This window comes from Rhincodon typus, chromosome 3 (genome assembly GCF_021869965.1).
Source record: "Rhincodon typus isolate 14 chromosome 3, sRhiTyp1.1, whole genome shotgun sequence".
Classification (NCBI taxonomy): Eukaryota; Metazoa; Chordata; class Chondrichthyes; order Orectolobiformes; family Rhincodontidae; genus Rhincodon; species Rhincodon typus.
In genome coordinates this window covers 54714935-54736401 of record NC_063334.1, presented here as the reverse complement: position 1 = coordinate 54736401, position 21467 = coordinate 54714935, and positions in this window count along the sequence as shown.

Here is a 21467-nt window from a genome sequence, read left to right as displayed (position 1 = left end):
AATCAGAAACCTCTTTTGCACTCACTATCATACCGTGAGTACTTACCAATACCCAGCCCACTGGAATTGTGCTCATTGGCACAATCTTCTTAGCCAAAGTCAGGAAACACTTGTATTTCCAACTATATATATTTGTATATTTAGTATATATATATGAGGTGTATAGACTTCTAAGCTCTCCCGAACACAAACCTCTTTCATTACAAGGCTCCTTCATAACCAATCCAATTCTTTGTGCAAATGCTTAAAGCGTAAGGAGTGAAATGCCTCTATGCCACCCACCTCATGAAAAGTTCCCATTATATGCAATCTTTCTTATTGTAGCTAAATCCTTACAGTGTAAGGGGTGGAGCCTCATAGGATCAACCAGCTCCTGTAAAGTCTCAGTCATATGTGGTCTTGTTTGTAGTTCTTAAACACTTACAGTGCCTGTATTGTTAGATACAGAAAGAGATGTCAGTCATCCCAGCTGTGATTAACCATAAATATTACCAGGAAGAAGAATGTGGTATGGAAGAAGTTAGAAACTGAAGGTTCTGATTGATAGTTAGGTCAGTGCTGTCAAGTTGCTGGAGTAAATAAAAATCAATAAAACATCATATGATATGTGACATTTATGAGGTTTTCATCCTGAACTCATGTTTTGTGACAGTATCCTTGTCCCATGGAAGCCTATGCTGGAAAGATACCAGATGTTGTCCCAGTTGTGAAGAAAGGGTAGTGAGCTGATAATGGATGAACTACTGAGTTTTTTGTATCCATTCATGGGATGTGGGTGTCGCTGGCTGGGCCAGTATGTATTGCCCATCACTAGTTGCCCAAGAGAAGGTGGTGGTGAGTTGCCTTCTTGAACTGCTGCGGTGGTTTAGATACACCCACAATGATTTTAGGGAACTCTCGGATCTTAACCCAGCAAAATTGAAGGAACATCGATATATTCCCAGGTCAGGATGGTCAGTGGCTTGGAGAGGAACTTGCAGGTACTGGTGGTGTTCCAATGTATCCAAGTGTGAATCCTGGCAGTTGTGTGAGAGTGTCAGTACTACTGTTGTGCAAGCGGTGCTGCATTAATAGCTCCAATGAATTGACAGAAATTGATAGCGTATGAGATATCTGATGGAGATATTTGGCACCCAGTCTTGTATGTGACAGTCCTGTGCATTTTCTTGCTAACAATGTTAACTCACACTCAGAAGGCATGAAGCATTCAGTAGATGGTGATACATAAACTGGCAGACCATAGCAGATCATTCATCCTCTTGCTGCACTGGAACAATGTTCTCTTGAGTTGGTCATGTGTGCGAACCTCCATAGCTGCCTTCACAGTTGGGCCAACCTATTGACGCTCTCGCTTGGAAACAGAACTTCCTTCTTTCTTGGGCAGCCTCTAGTGACGGATGGGTAAAGCATGGTGCTGCTTTTAACCTGGTGACTGATGACTGCAGAGATGGCTAGTGGTGAGAACAAGAGATTGTGTGATACCTTTGGGTTGCTCTCACTGTTCGGGAGCCTTTTAAATATGGCACCTGGAAGTTGGAGTCCAGAAGGTCCCTGCTGGGAGCAGAACTTCCTGCCCACAAAATTTGTTATTTTACCCATGCATGAGCTTGTAATGAGCTGAGCAGAATAGAATCATACAAGAAAACCCAAACTGACAACGATCCCCCACACCCCACCTCCATAGAAGGACCTTCAGCTTTTAGACCCACCTCCACACAGTCTCATAAAAAGCTATCTTGTGCCCAGTGAACCCAGAAGACATGAGAACTGTCTTGATTGATTCAACACAGCATAGTTGTCCACCAGACCAATGTCACACATTGACTTCTTTGAGTCCTTCTGTGTAGATCCTGTCAACCCATAATTATCTATAGGAATAATATATTTTAGGTCACCAGAATGCATTGAAAACAATATTTAGAATCTTCTCCTCATGGTATTATTTAAGTGAATGAAACAATAACCTTCAGCTATCAAAAATGTGGTAGAATTTTACTGAGCCTATTACAGTGTTTGTCAATAAGCTAGTAATCTTAACATACAAAATAAAATACTCTTGAAGAACCACATAGTAATTCACCTGAGATAAAAGCAAAGAAGTTCACTGTTATTTCCATTTTTAATATTAAATACTAGAAATACTTTACAGAACAGTAACAGACAACTTAATATTCTTAAATTAACAACAGTGAAGAAATGATGAAGAAGAAAGCGTTAATCATTTGGAGAGGGTGGAGGCTTTTTTTGTGATTAATAGCACTTGTCTTTAATCTATTCCAAGGCAATCACTAGCGTGGCAACAACCCTGATTAAACACATGCCTTCAAGATTGTTAATAGTATTGCAGCCCATTGGAAAATACATTAACGTAAATATATATAAAGACAGTCTCAATTTTCATCAATAGAACATTATAAAAAACAAGAAAATCAGCAATGCTGGAAAAATGAAGTAATAACAGAGAACAGGGAGTTGCATAAGAAAGTCAGCATGAGAAAGAGAAAGCTGAGTCAATGCTTCAGGCACAACCCTTTAATCTAATGATAGTCATTTTGAAAGCATTTAAACTTCAAATGATGGTTGATTGAAGAAACACTGGGGGGAAGAAAAGGATTGAACCAGAAGAACAGTGCCAGCATTAGTGGTACTTCCAGTCCAACCTTCCCATGAGTGCCACATAAAGATATAGGGCTGAATTTTACCAGAAATCAACAAGATTTCAGGGGTTGTGCTCATGGAGCACTTTCCTTGAACCCTGGCAGGTTATTTTCCTGCAATTCTCCACAGCTTGCCTCATTAGCTTCATACTACGTCTCTATGGCGCTGTGGTCATGCTATTTTCCACTGCTAGCAGCTGAGATGCTCACCACTGCAGGAAACCTCCAGGATTCCCAGCAGCAGTGCCATCTTTTAAAAAAACAACTGCACACCAGGTCAGGTGCTGTCAGCCTGAAGCTGCTCTGCACATGTCCTGCATCTGACGAATTGCGCTGGAGATTGCTGATAGAGGCAAGTTAGCTGCTTTTCTGACAGGAACTTAGCGGGGACAAGATAGTACAGAGAAGAGCTGTCTTCTTTTTTCAAGACTGCCACAAGATATCATGGCAACAGACACTGCCAACCTGTCTGAGGTTGCCACCCATGTCAGTTCCATTTCCACAGTCTGGAGGAACACCCAAAAACGCCACAAGCAGTTTAATAATTTCTGTACTCTAGGAGAGAAAGTCCCACCATTTTCTCTCTGCTATCTCACATTCACTTTATCTCTGCTTCTGCACCCACTTCCCACCCAAACATATGATCTACCACTCTCACTATTGCATGTAGCATCTTCCCTTAATTGTTATCACTCACCTTAACCCCAACCCTCCAACTCACTAACACTGCATGCACTCTGCACTACCTACTCGCTCACTCGGGACACCTCAACACTTTCCCCTCACTTACCAACAATGATGTCAGCCACTTTCATCGAGTCAATCCCCTCTCTTTGTCTCATTTCAGGAGAAAATGGCTCACACTATTGTGAAAAGAGACAACATGAGTGGTGCGGTGCCCGACAATCATATACTCAACTCCTGTCAGGAGTGGATCATTGCCTGAATAAGAAAAGATAGAGACCTCTCATGTGGTGATGTTGAGACTGCCATGTCCCAGGAACCAGGTAAGATTCGTTGTCATGTGTTGTCCTGCTGTCCAATTGCCACCACTGTGAATGTATCGTTAACATAGCTGAACTTCTCCTATTTCACACTCTCTCTTTTGTTTCCTGCAGATACAAATGGCACCTGCACAATGTCTGCCCTTAAAAGTATAGCCCCTCAAGACCTCCTCCTCCTGCATCTTTGAGAAAGAAGTCTCAGATCTCTCAGAGGATGCGTCAGGAAGGCTGCTTCCTGCACCCTCCACCAGCTCAGATACATAAACCTCAGTGGGCACTTTCAGGAGATTAATATCAGGAACACATTCTGGAGAGCACAACACTGCTACATCTCTGCAGCTGGTTGAGGGAGAAATATCCCAAACTGTTGGCACTCAGAAGACTGTTCAGTCTCAGGCAGGAGAGGAGTCCATGGTGTCAGCCAATAAGAATTTCATCCAGATGCAAGGTCAGACACAGGAGCAGCAGGAAATTTGTTGAAGGCATTGGGCAAACTGACTTAAAAGTTGGCGGACTGCACCAATGCTGTTTGTACTGTGCTGTCTTTGACATATATTGATGACCACAATGAAGAGCCAGGTTCAGCACCCTCAGGTTTTTCTGGATAGTGCACAGACCTACTCTCCATCGTTCTAGCTATCGGTGCTCAGTCAATAGGTACCCAACCAGAGGAGGAATCACACACAAGCTCTCCATAGGCAGCCAGGCTCTTCTCTCCAACCCTGCCAGCCACCCTCAACACTGTGGGAGTTCAAGCTGAGGGGACACCTTCAGTGTGTCTGGGTCTTCAAGCCATAAATGTGCCCAGGGTCATCTACTCAATAGTCCAAGGACAACAGGCTCCAACATAGGACAGGCTCCCTTCAACGAGCATTGGACCCCAGGAATGGACTCAAAATAGGCAGAGGCAAAGGAAGAAGGAAACTTTCTGAGGGTGTATACGTGGCATGAATGACTGTTCGTTGTAAATTCCTTACCATATTTGTATATGTATTTTCACTTTTCATCATCAGTTAGGTGGGCAAAAGTCATTTTAGCTGCAACTACAAGAATGAAGGCAGAGAGGGTAGGCATCTGTAGCACTACATGATTTTTTAATCCTGTTTTAGTGATAGCTATTCTTTCCACAAAATCTTATCATAAAACTTTACCATGATTGAATGAGAGTTGGTGGGGGGTGGGGTGTTGGGGGAAGGGGGCGTCACTGAATGTTGTGAAGGTTTCCATCCATTTATAACCTTAACTTTGATTAAACAGCATGAACTACACAGAAAGTTCAAAACAAAGGGGAAGTAAGGTGGCTTAGTGGTCAGCACCACTGCCTCACAACACCAGGTTCCACTCCACCCTTAGGCAACTATTGGTATGGAGTTTGCACATTGTCCCCATGTCTGTATGCGTTTCCTTTTGGCGCTCTGATTTTCTCCCACAGCCCAGCAATATGCAGGTTAAATGGATTGGCCATGCTAAATTGCCCATAGTGTCCTGGGATTTGTAGGTTAGATGGATTAGCCATGGGAAATGCAGTTTATAGGGATTGGGTGCAGAGTCAAGTCTGGGTGGGATGTTCTTTGGAGAGTCATGTGGAATGGCCTGCTTCCACACTGTAGTGATTCAATGATTCATTAAGCTGCAACTGGAATTGGGATTAGACAGGGGATGTTGGTCACAGCAGCATTATGTTGGTGAAAAATTACTTCACACAATTCCATTGAATGACATTAACAAGGAAATCTTTTCTATGTTGCTTTGGTCAATGCTGCTACACTGTAGGATGAAGGTGCTTACCTATCAGAAGAACATCCTCAACATTGCAGTGCTGCAGCTCTCATGTATCCCAATTATCCATCCCATACTTCGTCCACCCTCCAGTGTTTGAAGCAGTGATTCTGAGGATCAAGTGGTGTCATTGGTGTGAAGCCTCAAGCACGACACTAATATGGAGGGGCCATCCCATGGGTCCCAGTGGAAGAAGGTGTTGCATTGCAGGTACGCTGGACATCATGACATGACATTCTGACTTCCACCTTTGGACAGAGCATAATGTCACTACCCCTCTCACATCTGTATGGCCTTCTGTGGCTCCCCTGAATCTTTGCTGTATTATCAGAGCAGCTCTGAGTATAGGGAGACTTCACATCAGTTGAAGGTTAATGCTGGTCCTAAATTTGCAGCCACATGTGGTTCTCATCCTTTCGTATATCAGCCCTCAGTGCATTGGCTATGGAGAAGGCCACAGCTTCTGTAGATCCACTGTAGATAGTTCCAGTGAGTCAGTGTGATCAGAAACATTGTAATGAGATCAGTCAGCAGCTACATTTAAACACTGAGACATGGAAGCCCCTAACAGAGAGCTGATGGGATGCCTGTACCTGAATCTTGTACATCTTTGCCCTGATTCAGATGTCCATTGCTCAAGCCTTTTTCCATATGTACAGTCGTAGATTGTGGGTGTGGCAATAATAATGAGGACCTGTTTTCCCACAGTGCCCAAGAAAGGCAGCATTACAAATAGGATAATAATATGGACATTTTATAATCCAAGGTGTGAAGTGAGCAGCTTTGTGCATTCTATGGGGCCTTGAAAAGTGAATGTCTACTTTGACAATTAGGGTAAATCTTTCTAGACCACAATTCATAGCTAATGCCTCACAACCATTAGTGGGATTGATTTGTGATATTGAATGATGTGGTCAAGACTGCTTGTGGCCAAGATTTAGTCGACACAGCAGGTCAATGTGTAAGGCTCACTTACACTTGTCTGTTTATAGCTGTTTGTTCTCTGAAGGGTCTCACTTGCGATGAAAGTGGAACCCCTCCTCACCGCAGAGAAGGAAGCACTGACTCATCCCACTCCAAGTGTGGTGACAGCCATTTCTTTTCCATTACGTACGTGTGATTTGGATGGGGATGAAAGGCAACAACAATCACGCTACACAGCATGAGTCACAGACTCAACCTCCCAGTCCAGGTCACTACCCCAATTCATCATAGTCCCTTCTTCCTTGTCCTTGTCAACCCCATCACATTTGATCTTTCCCACATCCGCTCCCCATGTGTTTATTTAGCTGTTCATTTCTCCTTTTACTCTATGTGCCCCAAACACACCATGTAGTCTAAACCCTGACCCCTCATCGCAGCTAAGTAGTGTTCAATGTCAATAGACCCTCCCCCCACATTTCCCTCCCATGCTCTATTGATCCCACTCTTATAAATTGAGTTGCCTCCCTTCACAATTATTATCCTCTCTTACCTCAGCATGCTGTCTGGACTCCCTACAATTAAGTTCCCTAGCTTTCCTACCAAAGCAGTGTTCCTTGAGAACTACCCTTCACTTTCAGTGGACAGACCCTTCCAAGAATGGCCTTGGCACACCCCCATGACTGACTTCATGAGACAGTCCTGACTGATTCCTGTGCAGTTCCCTGACTGACTTATTATGACTTCCCAAGCTAGTTGAACTGGACCTGCAAGACTGTCCCTGACCTACTCTCTGTACTGTAGAGATATGGGTCCCTCGACCCTCACCACCTCAAACAGCTGTTTGACCAGATCCAAACCCTGGACCGATATTGACCGATGCCCTTGATTTAATGTGCTGGGGCCCTCTGACTAAAGGCTGGTTTCATTGACGTGACTGAGGACTACCTCTCCTTTGAGACATGGCCATTTGGTTGAAGCACATGCAATGTGTTGACCATGTACATTGCTGGCATAAAGATCAAGGATAACATTGACATAACATGGTGCGGTACACCTCACTGACTGATCATTGCTGACAAACATGACAAACTGCATGGCTTTGTATCTGCATTATACACTCCACATTCAACTGCAAGACAGAGTACTGTGAACATTTAATCTCTGGGTGAGGGGGCAAAGCACAAATAGGCAAGACCAGGCAGAGATGTTGTGAATGTCCAAACAAGCACTGAGTTAAAACTAAGACAGTAAGTGAGCGACTCTGAGATAGAGCCTGGTCTAATCCATCAGTTGGATGCCTGACCCTGCACGCAAGCTGTCCTGGCAGCAGCATTACAACAAAAGGTGTTGTTGAGCTCCAAAGTCAGCATTGAAGTGGAGAACTGTATTGTAAGTGGGTCAGACGTGCCATTATAATGCAATGAGGCTGGTATGTATTTGATGCCAATGTCTGTGGACAATGAGGACAGGTGGTTACTACCATTGAGGGTGCCCTGAGATGTTAGTGACTGCTGTCCATGCTGGAGAGCCAGAGAAACAAGCAATGAGCTGAGGTTGCCTGGTACCCACTCTGATTTCCAAGTTGGGACTTGTCACTGTCTAGATTCTAACCAGCGTAGAGGAAAATTAGAAAACGTGAGATTAAGTTCTAATGACATGTAAAAGCATGTGAATAGGTCTCTTGACACTGTTTCGCGTGATTCTCATCTTGTCTTTCAAAATGTAGTTGCAGAATCGGACTCTTTCTCTTGACATTGAGAACCTTGTTTCTGTCATATCATTGCATTTTCCCAACAGACTCCCCAGTGCCCACATTGTTCAGCGGCTTAGGGAAAGTTAATCCCACAGAGTCACCCCACAGTTTCAACTGCAACTCAGTTGGTACTATGCATGCCTCCAAATCAAAGGTTCTGACTCCAGGCAGCACAGAAATCAAGGCTATTGCTTCAATCAATATAGACAAACTACACTCTTGAAGGTGTTGTCTTTCAAACGTCAAACTGATACCCCATCAGCCTGTTTGGGTAAATTTAACAGATCTCATTGCACAATAACGAAGAAGAGCAGGTGAATTCTCTTTGTGCCCTGGCCAACGTTAAGTCCTCGATCAATCACAAAAAGTAGATTATCCAGTTATTAGCATAATACTGTTAGTGGGAGTTACATTTCCTACATTATAACAGAGACTACACTTCAAAAGGCATTTCATTTCCTGTGAAGCACTTTGAGAGATCTGTTAGCTGTGAAAAGTGTTACAATAAATGTATTTTCATTTTTCACATTCTTAACAATGACAATTCATGGTGATGTAGCATTTTTATCATAGAAAAAGTCCCGATGACAATATTAGCCTCACCACAATAATAGAATGCTACCAATATCTGTAACAATGTATCTGTACTCACTAGATCAATAATTTAGAGCTGCTTATCAATAGGAAAAGCTTATTAGATATTATATTAAACAAAAAGAAAACAAAGTGCAAACAAACACACCATACTAAGGTTGAAGAAGAATTGTGTCTATTAAGAGTTAGTGGCTTGTGGCTGTATTGTATTAAAGACAGTTTAAGAACCTTTTTTTTTAAAAAATTAAAATAGTCAATGCTTGTTGAATAATTAAAATGAACATTAAGTGGACCATATTGAGAACCACATAAAACTGGAATACATAAAGAGATTTGTTCTCATTATGCATTATCCCTTGTTGCACTTTTCTATATTTAGTTTACTGATCTGTAACAACAGCACCTCCTCCTGCATACAATGAGGCATGACATTAGCACTCGATCTCAGCTACATAATGCATCAGTTAAAAGGGAGCAGGAGCATATTTGACTCTTTATATGTTAATTCCAATAGCCATTCCCTCCCTTCTACTTTCCAACAGTACTTAGAATTTCAGATTCTTACCAGATTAACTTTGAATGTGCTTCTCCTAATTGTCATTTGCAGCAAAACAATCTCTTAGTGTGATCAGTAATTCCCATTGCCTGTTCTCTCTTGGCTTAAGCTTTCAAATATTTCTCAGTAACTAGAAAATTACCAAACCAATTTGGTTACTCAGCATTCAAAAAACACCTTGCAGAAAAGACTAGCACTACTTATTTCTGTTTATTCATGTCTTCTAAAATCTGCTGATGAATGAAGACTCGTTATGCTCTTTGTAAACAATAGAATCTCTACAGTTGATTATTTAATTAAATCAGCAGTTTGAATTTTATATAAATTCCCATGAATTCATATTTTGCATTACTATAATCATTGTGTAATGTTAAAGATGCCCATACTGTTATGACTGAGATGAGAGGAGTGCACTGTCTTTCTCTAGTCCCACTACTCCACGGGTCACAACCTAAGTGTAATTGTTTTGCCCAGTTCAATATGTAGCTAATCGCATGCTTTCTCTATATTAGTCTTAAAATAGAAAGATGTAACAATTGGTTTCTTTAAAATACCAAAAATTATTGATTAATTATAAATTAAACTTATTGAATGATAATGTAAAGCTGGTTAACACACATAGTTTGTAATATGAAAATAAAAATGTTTATTTCTCTAAACAAGCCAAAACACATCCACAAACTCTCATACACACAGCAGGTAAAGGGGAAAGAATGGATTTCTGTCTGCAAACGTTCACTTTGTGATTTTACAGCCTGAGCCTTTCTTGCAGTAAAATGGCTTTTAAAAAATAACTAATATGGATTTAAAATGACAGGGCAGTAAGTGATTCTCCTAAGCATCTTTCATATGTAAAGCAGTACCAGGAATTCTCCTGCAGAAACTAAAGATCTTGGCTTCTTCAATGCAACGGTTCTGTAAAATAACAAAAAGTAAAAAAGACAAATGCTGGAAATCGGAAACGAAGGATTTTTTACTTGCATCACTCAAAACAGTGCCTTTGGCCAATTTCTGGGTTCCATCTCCTGAGGAATGGCAAGACTGCCCACCTGTATGCAACAGCTGTGGAGCTCATTACTGGTCATTTAAAGCCTATGAAGGAAGATTTTCGAGTCATCTTCCAAGTTTCTGCAAGCAGCAGCGATTGATTAGTTGCGTGGAGGCAGCCTTCTGGCAACAAGTCAGGAATGGGAGGCAATTGTCCAAAAAAATGCTTATAGAGATCTTCCTGCATTCCTGGGTTCAGCAACTGCTGCAGGGCACCCTGCAGCTGGGTTTGCCAATCAGGTTCCTCCTTTCAGCCTTCGTCTCCCCTCCAAAGTGATATTCAGCCACAAAGGTCATCTTAAATTTTACATTTGGCAAGCTTGAAGAGAGGATGCATCCATTTGGGAGCACCCTCTCCCTCGTTGAACCTAGGCTGCTGCTTTCATGAGAAGGCCCCTCTATTGGCCACTTATTAACTGGGCTGCGTCTTTTCGCTCTGATATTAATTGGCCAACTCAGGAATATTACAAGTGACTGCCTGTTTCCCACACAGTGCAGTATTTATCATAAAAGCAAAGTACTGTGAGGGCTGGAGACCTAACATTAAAACAGAAACTGTTAGAGAAATTTAGCTGGTCTGGCAGTACCTGGGCCACAGAGTTAACATTTTGCATCTGATATGTCTTTTCTTCAGAACTAGGAGCTGGTAGCAGGCTTTTCTGACTCATTTGAACGTGGCAGCAGTTTAGATTTCAGAATAGATTTTGCTCAAGAACTCAACACAAGATTCATCTCTGAAGGGAACTGGTGTAGTCAAATTTTGGCATGATCATTTATCAGCTGGGAAACACTCTCTGCCTGACTATCTCCATGGATACTATGTAATCTGCCAGGGTTTTCCAGCATTCTGCGTTTGATTCCTTAGAATTACAACTTTGCTCATTCAATTTTCTTTCTGAGTCTGGCTTCATAAAAGCTTTCTATTCCTCAAGTCATCAAAAGGAAACAAAAATCTGAGTACAGAAATCATATATCAAATGTTCACAGCAAAAACCAAAGGGATCCTGGTGTGGAATTCAATATTTCTAAACTTAATAAACCTAAATCTAACTTCTTTCTCAGGAAACAAGTTTCTTTTATTCTACATCCATTATTTTACATTTACATCTCTGCCAATGCAGATTCTCCCAACAAATGGAAGCATCTTCTGTAGATCTGCTGTTGCCCTTTTATAATCTAAAACATCTATCATGTCACCCCAAGTCTTCTATTTTCTAAAGGAAAGAGCCTCAGCCTGTTTAATCATACCTGTCAGTGTTTCTCAGTCCTAATATCATTCTAGTAAAGTCTTTTAGCACTTTTTCCAAGTGTCTCTAATTCTCTTCATCACTTGGAAACCAGAATTGTTCAGTGTTCCATGTGCAGCCAAGCTAAGGCTCTCTGCTTTTCAGTTCTATCCTTCTTGTTTATTTTTTTGAATGACACTATAATTTGTTGCAACATTTCACAATTTGTGTACAAACATCCCAGATGATTCATGTCCTCTGTCCATTTAGAACATTCACTTTCCAAGAAATATGTAGCCTCATTACTCTTCCTATAAAATTGTATCACCTCATACTTATCTGTATTGAAACTCATTTGCTGAAACATGTCCACACAAGTTAATTAATACATCCTTGAATGTTATCGCAGTCCTTTTCTGTACTAACAATAGCTGCCAATTTGGGATCATCTGGAAGTTGCAATAAATTATAATGTCATTCAAGAAGAGCTTCTTTCCTGCTGTTGTTAGAACCTGTTGGTGCCTGTGTTCGAGCTTCTGTATCTTCTGCCTGATGGAAGAGATTGTTGGAGAGCATTACTGGAGTGGGAGGGGTCTTTGATGCTGTTGGCAGCCTATCTGTGACAACAGGAAGTGTAAATAGACTCCATTGATGGGAGGATGTCTTCCAGATAGTCTGGGTTGTGCTTACAACCTTCTGTAGTTTCTTCCGGTTCTGGGCAGAACAGTTGCCATTTGTGATTTCTGAAGAAGGGTCCCCACCTGAAACACCAACTTTCCTGCTCCTCTGATGCTGCCTGGCCTGCTGTGTTCCTCCAGCTCCACACTGTATTATCTCAGTTGACTGGATGGCTGGTTTGTGATGCAGAGAGATGCCAACAGTATGGGCTCAATTCCTGCACTGTCTGAGTTACCACATAGGACTCTCCTTCTCAGCCTCTTACCTCAGATTAAACTGCATTATGGCAAATTTATGTTTACCTTGTTTTGGTATGGAATGAACTGCCTGGAAATGTGGTGGAAGCATTCAAGACGGCATTGGATATTTTCTTTCTGATAGTAATGATATGCAGGGATATGGGGAAGGGCAGGAGATTGGCACTTGATAATAGAGCCAGACTAGATAACAGAGCTGGAGCAGACCTGATGGGCTGAATAGCCTCATTCTGCACTATTAAAAGTCTAAGATTTCAAAACTGCTCACTCCCATGGATGGGGAAGCTATTTCATTGGCACCGGCAAAAGAGCCTATCAAGATAAAGGACCGAGCCTCTCACAGAAATGTGACCGAAGAATTCAGACCCTGAGCTTCAATTTGAGTAGTATCTGTCATAGGCAGAATTGACAGGCTTGAATTTAACTGGATTCACAAAAATCAGCAATAACATATATTCTGTTGCCCTGCAGATTACAGGTCTCCTTATAGGATTATCTGTCTGTTAAAGGAAAGTGTACATTTAAAGCAGTTTCTCTTGGTTTGATCACACATCCAATCCAGTGAGGATATACTTCTCCAAATGCTAGTACCGGCATTGCTGTCTTCTAGAACATGGCTGTAGTTGTAACAAGAGTTATTTCATGAGCCAGCATATTTATGCCCCTTCAATTCTGAGGAAACTGCAAATGTCATCAGTCTAACTTCTCACACTCAGGCAACAGTAAAGCATGGCACTATAACTAAAGAAAACACTTTAAGGCTGAATACACTGTTGACTGCTTTTGGCGTGAGTAGTATTAGGAGGGAACTAGACTCAGGAAAAATAGACCCTCAGACCAATCCAATTTCCAGTTCTTCTAATCATAAGTAGCAGACTACAGTTTGCCAATCAGCACTGACTTCAAACCACAATGCTTTCCAGAAGCATGTGTCACAGGAATCAACACTTATAGGGAAAATAAGGTTATGGCTTTGATGGTAAATTCAGAGTGTTTTATTTCTACTTAGTTTGGAATACTTTTGATTTGACTGGAAATAAAAACATGTTACAACTGGATATTCAGTTTGGAGGTAGTGAACCTTCTATAAAAGGACATGTATGACGTCTCTATGTAAAACAGAAAGTATTTTGTCTTTCCTCAAACATATGGGACTACCTAATTAAGCTTTATGGCTGCTACTTAGCTTCCTCCATTTTTGGTTCCTTCTTCTCTGCTGGTGTTGGATCATGGGCTTTGACTTGAATGATTTCACTTTTTAAATTAAAGGAACGCATCTTGCAATGATGGTTAGTATTATTTAACATATTCAGATTTGCCATATCATCTAATTACCCTGGTACAGTGTGAAAAGCACACAGGTCACAAATACTGTGAACATAATAGAAAGCAATTGGTCTTATGCTCAATACATCATAGATGACTGGAGATATGCACTCAAGAATCTTATAGCAAGCACTCAGGAAGGAATTCAGTCAACAATTTGCAATCAGCTAGGAGGAGATTTTCACCACACTGCTCTGAGTAATTGGTTTATTATAGAAACTAACAATATAATTAAAAGACTAAATCAGAAAATCTTTAGAGTCCAATCAATTGGCTAATAATGGCAAGACCACTCTTCCAGCCAGACAGCTAATTTTCCAGATACAGACTGAACATTGAGAATCCTTTGACCTAATATTAAGGGAGTTTCAATGGAGAAGCATTCAATCATTAGTACTACCAATATCCACTAAAAGTGTAATATAATTGTCTTGAAAGCTTAGATTTAGCAACAGATGACTGGTCACCTCATTACTGATGCATTCAACTTGGTATGTCAGACAATTCCTGCTCAACATGATCAAGTTATTTACACCTATAATGGGGATTGCAGAGATGCAAGTGATATCTTATTCATTAATCACTATAATGTTTTACAGATTGATCGTTTCAGAATTACCATCATTTGTATGTCCAACACATGAAATTCAGGAAAACAACTTGCATTCATTTCTTTCTTGCCCAGCTACCTAGCTACCAAACAGAATTTGCCACATACACACTAATCAAGAGAGTGATTGTTATAAATTTGGGCATCTAGACATGAAACAACCCTGAACCAGGATCCTAAATAATGATAACCTCCACTCAATCTGACGGAATCAAAATTATTCCACTGACAACTGCTGGGTGACATCTATCAACAGCTCCCCCAAAGCCAATATCAACCATTGTTTGTGAAGACGTTTCACACAGTCATACTGTCCTTGAACTATTCATCTCAGTCTGAAACTACTTATCATAACTTATAAGAAAACCTTGATTGGAATCTAAGTGAACTTTTATTACAGAGCTTTATGAATAAATCAATGTTGCTATCCCACAACTAACATCACAACTGAAAAAACCAATAAAAGAAATTGTGGCATCTTCTGGAAATGCACTAAACCCCCAGTTCTCTCCTGGTTCTTGCCCTTTATACACACTATCTGGACAGAGAGGCACTAGCTTATTGAAATTCTGTAATACATCAGGCAATCCAACTGTCACAGACCTCCCACTTGAATCAGTTAGTAGTGTTTATAAAGCCACATTGGCAGGACAGAACCTTACAAATGGATTTTATTTACTCGAGTCAGAAAAGTTGGAGTCTTACTCAACCAGATCCTGCTCAGCATTCACCAGTGCAGACTTAACATCTTTGTCAGCCCATCCCATTGCCAGTCACTTACTTAAAAGTGGCAACAGTCTCCTAACCAAACAAGATTGAACAGAAAGTACATAACGAATGCAGTCACAATGCTGCGCAATTTGAAATCTGATACTACAACCAGCTATAAAATCATTTCTGAAGAGTCTTGGACCACAGACTTGTAATTGTGTATCAATTTTATTCACTCAAGTTATCCTTGAAAACTGAATCCCAGCAGTATGGTGTAATTGATATTCATTAACCCGGACATAGTTGCTAGACTGTATGGAGATGTATAATGCTGAAAATTCCACACAGCATAGTTCTTGCTTAAACATCTTAATGATACACACTATATTAATTCTCATTGAGACACGTATTGTCTCATTGTACGTGCTTTCTGCTTCAGTTTGGGATTTTTAAATTACTTCATCAATTAAGATTTCAGTTAGTACCAATGATCTCTAAACATTCATCTGCACAATTTAAGTGATCATACAAATACATGAGCACCATGGATTGCTGTATCATAAAGCTATGATGGGTACTTTGTAAATAATGGCTATTGACCTGGGTCATGTGTTTATTGTCATTAACTCAATACAGACAAATATGGGAAATAAGCGCAGGAGTAAGGGATTCAGTCCCATTTTGTAAGATCATGGCTGACCTGATTGTGACCTCAACTCCACTTTCAGCCTGGCTTCTATAAATTTTGTCTCCTTTTCAACCAAGAATCTATCTAAATCAGCCTTCAAAATATTCAGTGACTCAGTCTCAGGGGAAAGAGAATTCTACAGCCCAGTGACCGACTGAAAGAAATAGTCAAGTTGGCCTTTGACAAGGTGTTTTACATGTGTTATCCTCCAATGATACAATGGATATCATAGTGTTGAGGAAGCCAGCAGAAATTTATTCCAAATATTATGTAAAAACATTGCATTCCTCAGGCATATAATTGTCTAAGCTATTGTTAGGTCAGAGAAGCATGCTTCCAGTAGAATTCCATGCTTCAAGTGATCCAAGGTAAAATGGAATATGAGATTTTTACATCATCAGGGTGACATGCTACGCATATCATTTGCATAAAATTTCCACTGGTTTGTGATCTGTTTCAATGGTCAATTTCTTGCCAAGTAACCATGTGTGAAATTGCGTGATATCGAATCCCGCAGCAAATGTCTTATGTTCTGTATTGGATCAGTTGGCTTGTGCAGATGACAGGGTTTTCAAACCAAAGAATTTTGCTCCTGCAAAAGACATACACCTAGGTCTTTTTGTCATGCAACTGCTTTGGGTAATATGACTTTCTTGGGTCATAGCGTTGCAGACCATAGGATTCACTGGCAGAACCTGCTTGAGAGAATCAAAGACTTATTGACAGTTTTCTTGCCACTGTTATGATCCTAGCTGATGCTATCACAGGATAAGTTTGATCCCAGACAGGAACTTAGTTTGATAGATTATATCTTGATTTGCTTTGTTTTAGAAATATGCTCTCTCACTGAAACATAAGCATACAATGCTGCAGATTTTGCTTTAACCATAAAATGGAAGTTTATTACAAAAGAAATGACAATGAAACAGAAAGATCCAAACCATCTACTTATAACACGATTTGAAGATTTTTAAACACCCAATAAAAGTATAATCTCTTTAATCCAAAAAAAAAGAAACAGCTTTTGAATCGTAAATAAAACACGCCACTAGTACCAGAGGCAAAACACAACTCATACAGCAGTCACACCAGCGTCCCTGTATTTAATACCTTAGTAATTTTAATCACTTGTGACTTCAGCTTTAGAATGGAACAAAACTGAAGCGGATAGCTTCTTCCTGGAGCTACCCTACATCTAAGGTTTGAGTAACTCTACAGGGTTCTATCTAATCACTTCACTCTAGAGTTAACAATAACTCTTCACTTTAGGTATCCTAATTCACTATATATCATTTCCTTCTCAGGAGCACTTTTTTACACAGCCATCCTATTCTAAAGATATAATAGGACGACCCACTGGAAGTCAAAGCGAAACTAAAAGTTTTTCTCTCACAGGTGTTCCCCTTCAGTTTAAAAAGAAAGTTTCCAATATTGTCTAACAAACCTTGTGGTCCCAATGCTTATCGTGCTGGGTTGCAATATAATCTAAACTAATAAAAGTCTATTAGTGGTACACAAAACCCATTCACTCCCAGACTAATTATCAAAAACTGTTTTCAAAAGAAATCACCATTGCTACAGAAATACTTAAAAGGTATAATTATTAATTAATTTAAAATTATACATATAAATCCCACAGTTTAAATAACATCACACAATGGAGACATCCTTCTTGAGTAAACCTTGCAGTGGAGATTCCTAGACCTGATCTAATGTATCCCAGAACATTGTGGGAATTAAGGGAGGAAATTGTGAGGCCCCTTGCAGTAATATTTATATCATCCATAACTACACTGGAAGTGCCTGACTGACTGGAGGGGGCTAATGTTGTACCTTTGTTTAAGAAAGGTTGTAAGGTGCAACTGGGAAACTATAGACCTGTGAGTCTGACTTCGGGTTATGGGTAAATTGTTGGAGGTGATTTTAAAAGATAGCATTTACAGACATTTAGAGAGGCAAAAATTAATTAGGGAAAGTCAGCATCGTTTTGCGCGAGCAATATCATGTCTCAGAAACTTGATTGAGTTTTTTGAGGAAGTTACCAAAGAGCAATAGACATTGTTAACTTAGACTTTAGTAAAGCCTTTGACAAGCTTCCACATGGTAGACTAATTAGTAAAGTTAGGTCACATGGGATTCAGGGTAAGCTTGCCAATTGGATACTTAATTGGCTCAATAGCAGGAGACAGAGAATGGTGGTGGAGGGTTGTTTTCAGACTGGAGGCCTGTTACCACCAATATAGTTTGGATGGGAACATAGAAGGCATGGTTACTAAGTTTGTGGACGACACTAAAATTGGTGGCACGGTAGACAATGAAGAAGGTTTTCTAAGATTACAAAGGGATATTGATCGAATGGATCAATGGACTGAAAAATGTTAGATGGAGTTCAATCTGGATAATGTGAGGTATTGCAGTCCTTTGAATATAAGAGTTAGGAAGTCATGTTGAGGTTGTCAGGACATTGGTGAGGCGTCTTCTAGAATACTATGTCTAGTTTTGGTCGCCCAGTTATAGGAAGGATATTATTAAGCTGGAGAGGGTTCGGAAGAGATTTACTGGGATGTTGCTAGATATGGAAGGTTTGAGTTGTAAATAAAGTCTGGATGGGCTGGGACTTTTTCACTGGGGTGTAGAAGGTTGAGAGGTGACCTTATAGAAGTTTATAAAAAAATGAGGGTTATAGATTGAGTTAAGCGTAGGTGTCTTTTCCCTAGGATGGGGATTTCAAGATGAGGGGGTACATTTTTAAGGTGAGAGGAGAAAGATTTAAAAAAGACATGAGGATGGTTCATGTGTGCAATGAACTCCCATGAGGAAGTGGTGGATGTGGGTATGATTACATTTAAAAGACATTCAGGTAAGTACATGAATAATAAAGGTTTGGAGAGATATGGGCCAGGAGTGGGCAGGTGTGACTCGTTTAGTTTGGGATTATGGTTGGCATGGACTGCTTGGACCAAAGTGTCTGTTTCCCTGCATGATTCTGTGAATCTATGATTCTATGACCTTATCTGCAAAGTTCGAAATATATAAGGAAAGTAAATAAGAAAATATTAGGCAAAGTCACAGATTCTTTTTATCCTGTAGGGTCAGTATTTGTTTAACATTCTCAATCATACCTGGATTGGTCAGACTCCGTGAGCAAGGTAATCGTGTCTCTTTAATCTATGAATAATCTGACAAAATCAGAATGATAGTAATAGGTTGGATGAGGATTTCATAGAATGCTGTTAAGATAGCTTCTTAGAGCAACATATTTTGGAATTGCACAGAGAGCCTGTTATATTCAACTTGGTATTGTGTGATCTGACAGGATTAATTAATGACTTTGTGTTAAGGCACCCTGAGGTACCACAATATGATCAAACTTTGAATTCAGTTTGAACGAGTGAAGAATGTGTGTAAGACTAGTATTTTAAATCTAAGTAAGGGCAATTATGTGGGCATGAATAGCTGAAGTGATCTGACATAACAGGCTAGGGGGGTAGATCAACAGAGCGTTAGGTATTTAAGGGGATACTTCAGAATACTCAGAATAAACATATTCCTAATGTAAAGAAAAGTTCTGATCAGAGAATGCAGCATCCATTGTTACCTAAAGAAGTTTCAGAAAGCATCAAACTTAACAGAAAATCATATACAAAAGAACAAAAGAAAAGTACAGCACAGGAACAGGCCCTTCGCACCACCTCCCCCCCCCCCCCACAAGCCTGTGCCGATCATCATGCCCTGATAATCTAAAAAACAAACCTTCTGCCCTTATTTGGTCCATATCCCTCTTATTCCCTCCCTATTCATGTAACCATCCAGATGCCCCTTAAATGTCACCAATGTGCTCGCTTCCACCACCTCTTCTGGCAGTGCGTTGCTGACACCTGCCACTCTCTGCGTGAAAAACTTTCCTCGCACATCTCCCTTAAACTTCCCCCCGACCCTAAAACTGTGCCCCCTCGTCATTGAAACTTCAACCCTGGGAAAAATCCTCTGACTATCCACCTTATCTATGCGTCTCATAATTTTGTAGACCTCTGACACATCTCCTGTCAACTGCCATCTTTTCAGTGATAACAATCCTTGTCTTTTTAACTTTCCCTCATAGCCAATGCCCTCTAGACCAGGTAACATACTGGTAAACCTTCTCTGCACTCTCTCCAAAGCTTTTACTTGTGGCAACCAAAACTACACACAATACTCCAAATGCAGCCTAACAAGAGTTTTATTTAGCTGCAACATGGTTTGCCAACTCTTGAACTCCATGCCCTGGCCGATGAAGGCAAACATGCCATGTGCCTTCTTAATCATTTTGGCCTCCTATGTTGCCACTTTTAGGGAACTGCGGACATGCATGCCCAAATCCGTCAGATGTTGATATTCCAAAGGGTTCTGCCATTTACAGTATAATTCACACCTAAATTTGATCCTCCAAAATGCATCACCTCTCATTTGTCTGGATTAAACTCCATCTGCTATTTCTGTGCCCAAGCACGGTGGCTCAGTGGTTAGCACTGCTGCCTCACAGCGCCAGGGACCCAGGTTCGATTCCAGCCTCGGGTGACTGTCTGTGTGGAGTTTGCACATTCTTCCCGTGTCTGTGTGGGTTTCCTCCCACAGTCCAAAGATATGCATGTTAGGTGGATTGGCCATGCTAAATTACCTGTAGTGTTCAGGGATGTGTAGATTAGGTGGGTTACAGTGGGGAGGGTCTGGGTGGGATTCTTTGAGCTTCGGTGCGGACTTGTTGGGCCGAAAGGCCTGTTTCCACACTGTAGGGATTCTATTCTATGAAAGTGACTGTTGTATCCTTTCACAATCATTGGCACTATCAGCAACCCCACCAATCTTTGTGTCATCTGCAAACTTGCTAATCTGACCACCCACATTTTCCTCTAGATCATTTATATATACAACAAACAACAGAGGACCTAAAACTGATCCCTGTGGAACACTACTAGTTACCGGTCTCCATTCTGAAAAACACCTCTCCACTGCTATCCTCTGTCTTCTATGACTAAGCCAGTTTTGTATCCATCTAGCCAGCCCACCCCGAATCCCATGTGATTTTAGTTTTTGTACCAATCTGCCATGTGGGACTTTATCAAATGCCTTACTAAAGTCCATATAAATCATATCCACAGCTCTTCCGTCATCAATTATCTTCGTTACCTCTTCAAAAAATTCAATCAGGTTGGTGAGACATGACATTCCCCATACAAAACCAGGCTGTCTGTCACTAAGTAGTCCATTTTCTTCCAAATGTGCATATATCTTGTCCCTCAGTGTCCTCTCCAAGAGCTTCCCTAACACAGATGTCAGGCTCACCAGCCTATAATTTCTTGGATTATCCCTGCTTCCTTTCTTAAAAAAGGGAACAACACTGGCTAATCTCTAGTCCTCTGGAATTTCTCCTGTGGTCAAAGAGGATATGAAGGTATCACTCTCTCCGTGTATACTGTATGATTGATCACTCTCTCCGTGACTCCCTTGTCCGCTCCACACTCCCCTCTAGCCCCACCACACATTGCACTTTTCCCTGCAACCGCAGGAAGTGCTACACCTGCCCCCACACCTCTCCCCACACCCCCATCCCAGGCCCCAAGAAGACTTTCCACATCAAGCAGATGTTCACCTGCACATTTGCTAATGTGGTATACTGC